Below are 12,904 nucleotides of genomic sequence, written 5' to 3'. Positions count from 1 at the left end.
TTTCAGCTTTTAGTACTGATTATTGTAATGCTTAAATAGTGGCATGATCCCAGTTACATGATTTTTAAGCAGAGTTTTAAAAAATTAGAATCAGGAGGTGAATACTGTTTTTTTTTTTTTTTTTTTTTTTTTTTGTATTGTTCAACCATTTATCACTTTTTGAGGAAAGTGGCGAACGGTGGACTAAGTTTTCTTTTATTTGTCTGTTTAATTTCATACTTTGATTCTATGTATCTTGAAACTGAGAGAGACAAAATTTTGCAATATTTGTCCGATTTCTACGTTTATTAAAATAATAGAAAAAAAGCAAAAATCGGTTATTTCAGACACCGGTTACTTTGAGCGGCTCTAACAGTCAAGTTAAACTGGCGTGGAAAAACCGAGTTAATCGAGAACTGGTTGTTTCAATGATAACCGCCAACCTTACTTCGAAGTGAATGTGAAATTACTGGTGTGTAGAGAATGTTTGAAACTATACCGTTTACATTAACATTCAGAAGGTTACGTACTTTGCTGATATATACGTCGTTGCTTTATCAGTTACAACAGGAATTAAAGATGACATTTTGAAATTTATTTTGTGAATAAATCCAAAGTAACAATTTAGATCAAGTGGACTTGTGATTGTACCGTATGACTGTGTGGATAGGACACATAAAGGTATATAACACTTACAACATAATTATTCGAGATAATTCTGAACTACAGAGCCTTTCCGCATGCAGTTAGATGATCAAAATTAGGGTACGCGCCGTATTACTTGGCCACTAGCTGCGCGGAAGGTACGGTTCCCTTGCAAACGGGACAGCGCGGTAGGAGAATTATGGTGCTACAGCCCAAGCCTTCACACAGACAGGTATCTCTCAGAACTTGTAAGCTACAGCTAGCGAGTCTGCAGACGATCGATCATATTAACAAGTTATGCCAATACGACAAATAATTCGACAAGTCAACCGTTTATTATTAAAAGCACGAGGGGTAGAGAATTACACTGAAATTGGATCTGAGAGAGCGATTTATTTTCGCCTGTCTGGTATACCTTTTATCTGTCTCTTCTTGCTAAGACAAAATTAACTTCTTTTACAAAACCGCAGTGGTGTTTACGCAGTTTCACCGTACTAACTTGCAAATGCAGCTGAAGTCGCGACAGAATCCTGAAACAGTCTACTACCAATCATACAACTGAGGAGAAGCGAATGTCAATAATTTATGAAAAGCTGGTACTAAGTGCGATTCCTTAATTTATTGTGTTAAAAAATCCACACTACTTCTCATTTCACTAACCTTCGATAGTTGTTCGAAGAATTACATTATTTTATTGAAAAATCTGTAGTTGCTCATATATCACAATAGATAAGGAAGTTTTGCATGTTAGCTATGTGGAAAAATACCCTCCATTTTGCATGCTTTTATTTGCCAACATTCGTTTCGGTTTCTCGAACCGTTAATGAGAAGTGGCGGATGATAGAAATATTTCACTTTTACTCTCGTTTTCGCAGACGATCGGAAATTAGTGCACTGTGCACAATCATTTTTCTCGAGACTGGCGATAGATACAGATCTTGTCTCAAGTGTAAATAAAAATTCAGTTTGTTAGCTCCAGTTTGTATGAAGAAATATGCAGACTAAAATGCACCAATCGCTAACTCATAGAGACGCCTATTTTCATTGCAAAGTATTTGAATTTAGCACAGTACATTACTAGATATAGAAATATCACAATAACTGTGACCGTTAACGAAATGATTGGAAATTAATCATGAAGCTGACGGATGAAGTTATGATATGTGTGAAGTTTTCTTTTACGAGTAGTTTCTTTAAAATCGTTTTAGTAAGGCTACAGCGCAACCGCCGTGTGAACGCCTTCGTTCTCGCAGCGATGCCGAGGCGGGCAGATAATGTTTTGTTCGTAACGGACGAAGCTTACAGCAGTGTAGGCGATAGGCAACTGAGACGTCCGCACGTTCGGAACAACGGACTGGACTCGACCAGAGCTGAGAACGAGAATGCATTGGTGAAAGTAATCCTGCACGAGCCCTCTATAGCAACATAGTAATTGTACAGTTGCACACACCAACACACAGACGCGGCTAACAACTCCAAACACAAGTGTAAGTGAAGCTCTGAGGGCGGGTCGTGAGTGGTTTGATAACTCAGTCGGAACGAGTGTTACGCGTGCACTGCTAGGTTCCGGGTTCAAATCACAGCCCGATACATATTTTTCAAAAATATACGAAAAAGTAATGAACTCAAGAGTCGTCGCATACTTAAGTGGAAACAATTTGCTTAGCGCATCACAGTTTGGATTACAGAATAGTTGCTCGACTGAGAATGCTATTTATACATTCACTCATCAAGTATTACAAACCGTAATTGGTATTTTTTGTGAACTCTCCAAGGCTTTCGATTGTGTGTATCATGATACTTACTTAGGAAACCTCAAGTTTAATGGAATTGACTGCTTTTCACACAGCTGGAGTGAATCATATTTGACAAAGGAAGTGCAAAATGTTGTCCTGAATAATTTAGACAATGTCAGAACGGTAGAAAATTTTAGTGACTGAGGTAAAAATCATAAAGGGAATACCCCAGGGTTCTATTTTGTGTCCACTCCCGCTCCTTACATACGTGAATGACTTTCCGCTTAACGTTCAAGAAACAAATTGTTACTTTTTGCAGACGATAGTAGTATTATAATAAATCTCATTAGACAGAAATCAACAAAAAGGTTAGTAAACAATATTTTTTTTAAATGTGGTTCTCTGAAAATGGGTTCCTCCTAAATTTTGAAAAAACACACTCTATTCAGTTTTGGACAACAAATAGTGTCATACCAACAATTCATATAACACATGAACAGGATTCAGTAAGTAGGGCAGAACGCTACAAATTTTTAGGAGTACTGATGAAATCCTGAACTGGAAGAAGCGTATTACTGAGCTTCTCTAACAATTAACTTCAGCTACTTTTGCTCTTCGTATAATAGCTAATCTTGGAAACACACGTATCAGCCTCCTGACATATTCTGCATATTTACACTCTGTAATGTCGAACTGGGTTACAGAAGTGAGCAGTAAAAATAACATGTGGTGTTCACCATGGACGTCATGTAAGCTAGAAATTTTAACTGCGTCATCACATTACATATTTTCACTAACGAAATTCGTCATTAATAATCCATCAGAATTTTAAAAGAACAGTGATGTACATACCTGCAACGCTAGGGGTGAAAAATGACCTTTATTACCCATTGTTAAAGCTGTCAGTAGTTCAGAGAGTAGTTTAGTATTGAGCAATAAAAATTTTTGATCATTTGCCCAATAACATAAAATGACTGATAGGTAGCAAAGCAAGTTTTGTATCTAATTTAAAATCATCTCTCCCGCAGAGCTCCTTCTATTGCATTGAAGACCGTCTACAAAAAACACCAACAACTGGTTTTTAAGTGTAGTTCTATAAGTAAAAATAAAATAATTGGGTGTTCATTAATGTTAACACTATCCATATATACGTATCCTGCAATCTCACTCGTTACACATCATTTCCATAAAAAAACCATTCAAATGATCTATAGAACATGTATCTTGATCTGCCAGTAAGTTTCATAGTTCCATCTTCATGGTGTTCTCTTACTGTTAATTACCCTTTTTGTTTTCTCTTACTACACTGCGTGGATGTTACCACAAATGTATGCTAATTATCACTGATATTGATGCTGAACAGAATAAAACATTGAATAAACGATAGCTTGTACTGTAAAATCTCCAACACAATCGCAGTGCAGCGTGCGCCTGGAAGGTCTGCAGCACGGCGCGCACCGAGGCGCTGCGGGAAGCCGATCCGCTGCAGGCGTCACTCATCACTCCTCGTTCCGCCTGGACGGGCCAACACTTGTTAGGGGGCGCGTCCCCCGTCGGTCGGCTCGACACAAATCTTCCAACGGCGGAGAAGCGGAGGGAGGGAGACTGCGTCGCCCATAAAAATACATTCCGCAGGACGCCGGGCTGCGGTTTTCGTCTCTTCTACCGCGTCCGCGGAACGCATTTATCTACATGGAGCATTCGGCCAATGTAATCGAATGGAGGGATTGCAATGCTTGTGACCATCAAAAACAGCTACTTCGGCAGCTTTCCGTTACCTCCGTCCGTTTTTATTGGCAAGGAGGGAATTGCCCTCGGCCGCGGCGGCCGCTGGGCGCCTTTCATAAAAACGTCCGCGGCAAGGGGATTGTCTTTATGTAAGGCTATCGTGGATCTATTGACTTTCATCAAAGGAGAACAGCTTATTTCGCTGCCGAAAAGCATGTTCCCGTCCATTTTTTACAGCTCGATTCCTTGCACGTTGCAAAGTTGTACGACAAAGTTTGAAAAGGTGACATTGTGTTTCTTCGACTAGTTCTGTGACAACAGGAATTAGGTATGTAAGAATGTAACACTGTTTCAAAGTTTAGGATGAATGAGAGTATACGAAATACAGTACATGATATTCACTTTCTTGATGTGAGGTACCAAAGCCGTACATTTGTTGAAGGACAATTTAGCCTTTGCTGTAGTTTATATTTCGTTTACTTTATACATGGTGGTTAGAAACAGTCTGAAATGCTTGTAAGGGTATTTCAAGGTAGCCTCTGCTGAGAAATAATTGTTCAGAGAAAAAATCGATAAGTAGCACCGTATCCCAGTAAATTAGCATTGAAGTTTGTCAATCAGTTCGTTGCTTACTCAGACGGCTTACCAGATACAATTAGTGTCAGTGGTTCTAGTAGCGTAGACTTCTCAGCTTCTGTCCTGTCTTTTGTTCGGTTTTAGAAAAAGAAACGAAGGACAATTCTGGCGACACCGTCTGTGGTGAACTACTTGACTTTGGGCGCGGAACGGTCTGATTGACTAACTTCAATGCTAATTAACTCGGAAGTGGAGCAATGAATCGAATTTTTTCTTAACAACTATTTCTCTCCACAACTTATTCTGCAACATCCTACAAGCTTTTCAGACTGTTTCCGACCACCATGTATAACGTCGCACGATTGAGAAATGTCAACTTCAACTGGCTATAAGCACTATGGGACTTAACAGCTGAGGTCATCAGTCCCCTAAACCTAGAACTACTTAAAACTAACTAACCTAAGGACATCACACACATCCATGCCCGAGGTAAGATTCGAACCTGCGACCGTAGCAGCCGCGTGGTTCCGGACTGAAGTGCCTAGAACCGCTCGGCCACCGCGGCTGGCGACAAATGTCAACCGTATAGGTGTACGGTGTCCATGAACGTTACAACAGTTTCTGTGATCGCTACTATTGCATTCGGTACACGTTCTGTTTTAAGTTTGATGCTTGCAAGTATATGCGTGGTCAGATCTGCTGTGTTCGCTGCTAAATAACAGGATATATTACGACATCTTGGTACGTATAGCACCTGAGCAACTTATCGAGCATAATTAAATAAAGTAAATACGGGTAAATATCAGCTGAGATGGAACCATTACAACGTCCCTCAAGGATTTGATATTGTTTTCTGATTTTTTCATTAATTTGGCATTTATGCCAATTCTGGGCAGATAATAATTCCCAGCTAGCTATCTGGATGGAACGTCTGTTTAGGATTAAGTGTAACCGAATTAGCAATTGCAAAATGAAAAGTCGCTTACCATCTATGTCACACGTCTAGCTTGTGTAACGGAAGAGAATAATCGACTATAAATTAATCACACGGAACTGTACTGAAGTAGGCCTTTGTGGAGCCATCGTTACACCTTCTGTGTCGAGTTAAAACAGAGCTGTAGAGCAGTTACAGAGTTTATCAACAGCAGTACTGCTTGACAGACCAAACATTTGGAACGAGCTGATGTTGGACTGGTCGCAAATAGGGCCAATGAACTAAGTCGCAGGCAGTATTACTTAAGAGAATCAATATCTACGTAAATTTAATCCCCATCTTAAATGGCACCCAAACACATGGCATAAACAAAGAAAACTTTCAAGGGCAAGACTATATGATACACTGCGTATAAGTAAGACGACGGTTACAATTCGATTACAAAGCACCATTTCTGTACAACGAAACTGATGACAAACACATAAAAATAGAATTTATGTACTGATGCAGTCTTATCAGCACAGTTACTCATCATTAATAATTGCACACAGCAGCAATTACGAAGCATCACAATATCAAGCAACAAAGGCAGACTATGGTGTTTAATAGCCAGTGTAAAGTTACTGTTTCAGTTCCTATCTGAATAGGTACTTGTTGCAATGCAGCACAATTTTCTTTTTAGAGATTTCGCTGCAAATAAAATTATCTCTTACACTGAATTTGAATGAAGCATGCTTTTCTTTAAGCAGTTATTGAATTTAAATACTGTTCAGTTAGGAGGAAACATGTTGCACTGGGTAATTCATATACACTGACGGAAAAAAATCGCAACACCAAAAAGGATTTGTGCAACACAAACGAAAGTTGCTAGGCGTGTTTCTAGTCTAAAAGGTGATGTCTACACGCATTTTAAGCCAGTCCCACAAGAATGACGCTAGTCGCACCACTATGAGAGTGGAAATCAGGTTTGCTTTAAATACGCGCTGTAACGGTCGTTAGCGTCAGTTATCCTTGATGCTTTTGAGACTGGACTTGGTGGGTTGATGTTAGTCAAGAATTTCTTTAAGGCAAGAAAGACGACATTATCAACACCTCACCGAGTTTGAAAGGTGTCGTGCAATATGGCTACTAAAAGCTGGAGGTTCCTTTTGAGATATCGCAGAACGACTTGGCAACAATGTAGCCACTGTACATGATTGCTGGCAAGAGTAGTCAGGAGCTTGTGCGGTCTCAAGAAGAGCGGGCACTGGATGCCACGTGGTACTACCGAGAGGGAAGACCATCGTGTTCGGTGTACAGCTCTGCCGCGTCATATTGCATCTGAAACAGTAATTTGAGTAGCAGTTGGCACCACAGTGACACAACGAACTCATACAAATCTGTTACCTCAAGGACAGCTCCGAGCCAGACGCGCTATAGTATGTGTTCTACCGACCCAAACCACAGCCATTGGCGACTTCAGTGGTGTCAGACGAGAGCTCACTGAGGGCAGGGTGGTTGTCTGTTGTGTTTTCATGGGAAATATGGTTCTGCCTCAGTGTCAGTCAAAGCCGTGTGTTGGTTAGAAGGATGTGAGGACCTGCAACCAACCTGTCTGCGTGATAGACACACTGACCCTACAGCTGGAGCTATGGACTGGGGTGTAATTTCGTATGACGGCAGGAGTACTCTCGTGGGTGTCCCACGCATCCTGACTGAAAATTTGTACGTCAGTCTCCTGATTCGACCTGTTGTGCTGCCATTCATGAACAACATTCCAGCGGGTGTTGTCCAACAGGAAAACGCTCGCGAACATATCCAACGTGCTCTACGGAGTGTCGACATGCCGCTTCGGCCTGCTCGATCAGCAGATCTGTCTCAAATCGAGAACATATGGAACATGATCGGACAATTCCAGCTTCATCCACAAACAGCGTTAACCGCTTCTGTATTGAACTACTAAGCGAGACAGGAAGGTAACTCCATCCCACAAACTGACCTCCTGCACCTGTACAACACAATGCTTCCGCATTTGCATACTTGCGTTCAACTTTCTGGCGGTTACACTGGTTTTTAATGTGCCAGCGTTTCACATTTGCAATGACTTACCTCGCGCATACATTAACGTGTCATCTTGCAATGTTAATCACTTAACTATGTTACCTAGACAACGCATTCCCAAAATTTCATTACTCTACGTTAAATATTTTTTATTTTGCGATTTTTTTCCCTTCAGTGTGTTATTCAAATTTCAGAGTGGATTGGCGGTGAAGTTCACATAGCAATTTGAATCTGTCCGGCCAGCGGAATGAAGTCGATGTATTACTGGAACTTTATTTTAAGCTCGCCTCAGAAACACAGTCACTCTTTACTTGGCAGTTACCTTTATTCACTATCGATTCCACAACTGAAAAATGATTTCAGCATTGTACATATGATGTTACTCGGATATGACAGAAATTGAAAAGTTCTGCTCCACGAGTCGCATGAAGACTGTTGAATGATCCGAAAAGTAAGCAGAAAGTATTTATGTGGTGAAACCAGTTCCATTTTCCCTTAGTTTGTGATTGTTCATAACGGCAATACATACAGCAGCCTCATCTACTTCTTCCATAGGAAACATTTTACGACTGAGTAGCTGGAGAACAGCTCGCAGAAAGACGACGATCAGTGAGCACGCGACAACTACTGTGTGTGAAACTTCGGATTCCGCGCCACAGCCGGCAACGGGAAGTGTCTCACTGCATCCAGATAGCCTCCCTCCTGAAGGAGGACTTACTTGCGCACACCGCATTAACGATCACTTCTTTAAAACTTTGTACAGATAACATCATGCATGCATAGTTTTCAACCTTTAGATTCTGAAATTTATAAGAAAAATTAGAATTTTGCGCAGAGCATAACTTAATCATAGCTAACACTTGGTTCAAGAATCATGAAAGAAGGTTGTATACATGGAAGAAGCCTGGAGATACTAGAAGATATCAGATAGATAATATAATGGTAAGACAGAGATTTAGGAACCGGGTTTTAAATTGTAAGACATTTCCAGGGGCAGATGTGGACTCTGACCACAATCTATTGGTTATGAACTGTAGATTAAAACTGAAGAAACTGCAAAAAGGTGGGAATTTAAGGAGATGGGACCTGGATAAACTGAAAGATCCAGAGGTTCTACAGGGTTTCAGGGAGAGCATAAGGGAACAATTGACAGGAATGGGGGAAACAAATACAGTAGAAGAAGAATGGGAAGGTTTGAGGGATAAAATAGTGAAGGCAGCAGAGGATAAAATAGGTAAAATGACGAGGACTAGTAGAAACCCTAGGGTAACAAAAGAAATATTTAATTTAATTGATGAAAGGAGAAAATATAAAAATGAGACCGACAGGAAGTGCAAAATGGCTAAGCAGGGATGGGTAGAGGATAAATGTAAGGATGTAGAGGCTTATCTCACTAGGGGTAAGATAGATACTGCCTACAGGAAAATTAAAGAGACCTTTGGAGAAAACAGAACCACTTGCATGAATATCAAGAGCTTTGATGGGAACCCAGTTCTACGCAAAGAAGGGAAAGCAGAAAGGTGGAAGGAGTATATAGAGGGTCTATACAAGGGCGATGTACTTGAAGACAATATTGTGGAAATGGAAGAGGATGTAGATGACGATGAAATGGGAGATATGATACTGCATGAAGAGTTTGACAGAGCACTAAAAGACCTGAGTCGAAACAAGGCCCCCAAAGTGGACAACATTCCATTAGAACTACTGACAGCCTTGGGAGAGCCAGTCCTTACAAAACTCTACCATCTGGTGAGCAAGACGTATGAGACATGCGAAATACCCTCAGACTTCAAGAAGAATGTAATAATTCCAATCCCAAAGAAAGCAGGTGTTGCCAGATGTGAAAATTACCGAACTATCAGTTTAATCAGTCACAGCTGCAAAACACTAACGCGAATTCTTTACAGACGTATGGAAAAACTGATAGAAGCCGACCTCGGGGAAGATCAGTTTGGATTCCGTAGAAATGTTGGAACACGTGAGGCAATACTGACACTACGACTTATCTTAGAAGAAAGATTAAGGAAAGGCAAACCTACGTTTCTAGCATTTATAGACTTAGAGAAAGCTTTTGACAATGTTGATTGGAATACTCTCTTTCAAATTCTGAAGGTGGCAGGGGTAAAATACAGGGAGCGAAAGGCTATTTAAAATTTGTACAGAAACCAGATGGCAGTTATAAGAGTCGAGGTGTATGAAAGGGAAGCAGTGGTTGGGAAGGGTGTGAGACAGGGTTGTAGCCTCTCCCCGATGTTATTCAATCTGTATATTGAGAAAGCAGTAAAGGAAACAAAAGAAAAGTTCGGAGTAGGTATTAAAATCCATGGAGAAGAAATAAAATCTTTGAGGTTCCCCGTTGACAATTTAATTCTGTCAGAGACAGCAAAGGACTTGGAAGAGCAGTTGAACGGAATGGACAGTGTCTTGAAAGGAGGCTATAAGATGATGTTCAAGACACTGTCCATTCCGCAAAACGAGGATAATGGAATGTAGTCGAATTAATTCGGGTGATGCTTAGCGAATTATATTAGGAAATGAGACACTTAAAGTAGTAAAGGAGTTTTTCTATTTGGGGAGCAAAATAACATGATGGTCGAAGCAGAGATGATATAAAATGTAGACTGGCAATGGCAAGGAAAGCGTTTATGAAGAAGAGAAATTGATTAACATCGAGTATATATTTAAATGTTGGGAAGTCGTTTCCGAAAGTAATTGTATGGAGTGTAGCCATGTATGGAAGTGAAACATGGACGATAAATAGTTTAGACAAGAAGAGAATAGAAGCTTTCGAAAATGTGGTGCTACAGAATAATGCTGAAGATTAGGTGCGTAGATCACATAACTAATGAGGAGGTGTTGAACAGAATTGGGGAGAAGAGAAATTTGTGGCACAACTTGACTAGAAGAAGGGGTCGATTGGTAGGACATGTTCTGAGACATCGAGGGATCACCAATTTAGTATTGGAGGGCAGCGTGGAGGGTAAAAATCGAAGAGGTAGACCAAGAGATGAATACACTAAGCAGATTCAGAAGGATGTAGGCTGCAGTAGGTACTGGGAGATGAAGAAGCTTGCACAGGATAGAGTAACATGGAGAGCTGCATCAAACCAGTCTCAGGACTGAAGACCACAACAACAACAACATAAGAAAAATAGTAATACCCGTACTTTGTCTCCTGTATTTAAATGCTGGGTTACAAACCAAAAACTTATTCATTAAAGAAAGTAGAAAGTGTGATGAATGCTACATAGAGGTCAGTATGAGAAATTTAGAACGATGCACCAGTAAATATATTAACGGAAAACATTCAGATTATGTCTGTTGCTGCTGCTTTACATAATATCATTATTCTCATATTAGATTACGATAGTGAAACCCTGTAAGTCACAAACGAAACTCATTCTGATTTCGAGTAACTTTTAGTTTATACCGAACAGGTTGACTATCAATTGTAGTAAAACATGCATCTCCTTATACACAGTTGTGTTGTCACTGGCAGTTAAGTCTTGTGCAGTGGTGGTACGATTACCGAAACAGAAGACAGCTGTGATCTTATATTGTTGATTAATGCGTAGTTGTCATGGGAGAGACGGATTCAAGACCTACAGAAGAAACTCACGAAGTTTATTATGGATGAGTTATTGTGGTCCCCTCATAAGGCATATTTTCTGCAAATGACAGACACAAATCCAAATGGCTCTGAGCACTATGGGACTCAACTGCTGAGGTCATTAGTCCCCTAGAACTTAGAACTAGTTAAACATAACTAACCTAAGGAAATCACAAACATCCATGCCCGAGGCAGGATCCGAATCTGCGACCGTAGCGGTCTTGCGGTTCCAGACTGCAGCGCCTTTAACCGCACGGCCACTTCGGGCGGCTGAGTATGAAGTTGGTTGATATGCATATCCATTACTACGTTCGTCATTCCGGTGTTATCTGTCGTTCACGTGGTACACACAAACATTTGTTGTTTTAGACAAATTTTATAGTTAGAATGGTGAGAAATAAGCAACTTGGAATAAACTGCCCCTACCTGTAAGCAGTCACCACAAATAACCTTTATCCATTACGCATATACTTTTATTGTGCGGTTTCGCCAAGTGAATTACAAACTAAAACTACTGATGTAATTCTTATCACCTGGACGCAACCCTGTATGTGTTCTGAAGCAAGAAATTACAGCTTTATTTCTTCTGGATATGTGAAATTAATTACAAACATAAACAAACAATGTAAACTGAAATTGAAACAGTACAAATCATTTTTTGTGACAAAAATAAGTTGATTTTAATGGTCCAAATGTAAAAATATTTATTATGGTTATTAGATTTTCAGACTCGTGCTGATTAAGATGATATTCTGTGCTTCGTTTAAATTTCTGCTTGTCATTGTAGACTTTATATGCCATTTGAAGCGATGAACATGAAATATGCAGCGTAGCAGCACGCAAGCTAACAGGAAAAGAAAAACCTTGCACAGTCCAAAGCAGGGACGTGGAACTATTCTACGTAGCTCACGTTTCACCTTTTAACCCTATCACCACTAACCGGTGGGGGGGGGGGGGGGGGCAAAAATTACCCGCAGTTTTTTTTTTTTTTTTTGTTTGTGTAACGTATCTATTTATTGGAGTGAAGAACCAAGAATTTAGATAGTTGTAGAAAAATTTCTAGAGCATGTGCTGTCATGGTTTTATAATTTTCGAGAATTATTTAAATCTGCCTATTATGTTCAAGTGCGGGCAGTTTTTCCCCCTTAAGACACTGGTGAGACAACTTTTCTCATTAAAATATTTCTCAATATAGCAGAAAGAAATGCAGTTTCTGACTGTTGGTACCATTGTATTGTGTTGGCATTGATGTTTTGAAATAAATCTCCTCTTTTGTTCGAGTAGTTGTACAGTACTCGCAGTTCTAATAAAATGTCTCGTCAGTATCAGAGGTTTCTCACAGATGAAGAGGTGCCGTCTATGATAAATGAAGCAAGCGAAGGTGATGAAAGAGATCCAGAAGAAGATATAGTTGTGACATACGACAGTGACACAGCAACTGAAAATGAGTCAAGTTCACGGAGTTCATCCCCTGGTGAACAGCATGCAGCTCTTCCAGCATCATTGTTACAGCATAAAGCGGTAGGGAATATATTCCTGGTCCTCCAAGGCAAGTACGCATGTCAGTACAAAATATAGTGAATTTTCGTGAAAGTGTGAGTCATGAAGGCTTGACCTCTAGTGTATCAGGATTTTTCAAAAAGTTTATAACTCCAG

Source organism: Schistocerca americana, chromosome 1 (assembly GCF_021461395.2).
Source record: "Schistocerca americana isolate TAMUIC-IGC-003095 chromosome 1, iqSchAmer2.1, whole genome shotgun sequence".
Taxonomy (NCBI): domain Eukaryota; kingdom Metazoa; phylum Arthropoda; class Insecta; order Orthoptera; family Acrididae; genus Schistocerca; species Schistocerca americana.
The sequence above is the reverse complement of the archived record's forward strand: the minus strand, read 5'-3'. Positions refer to the sequence as shown.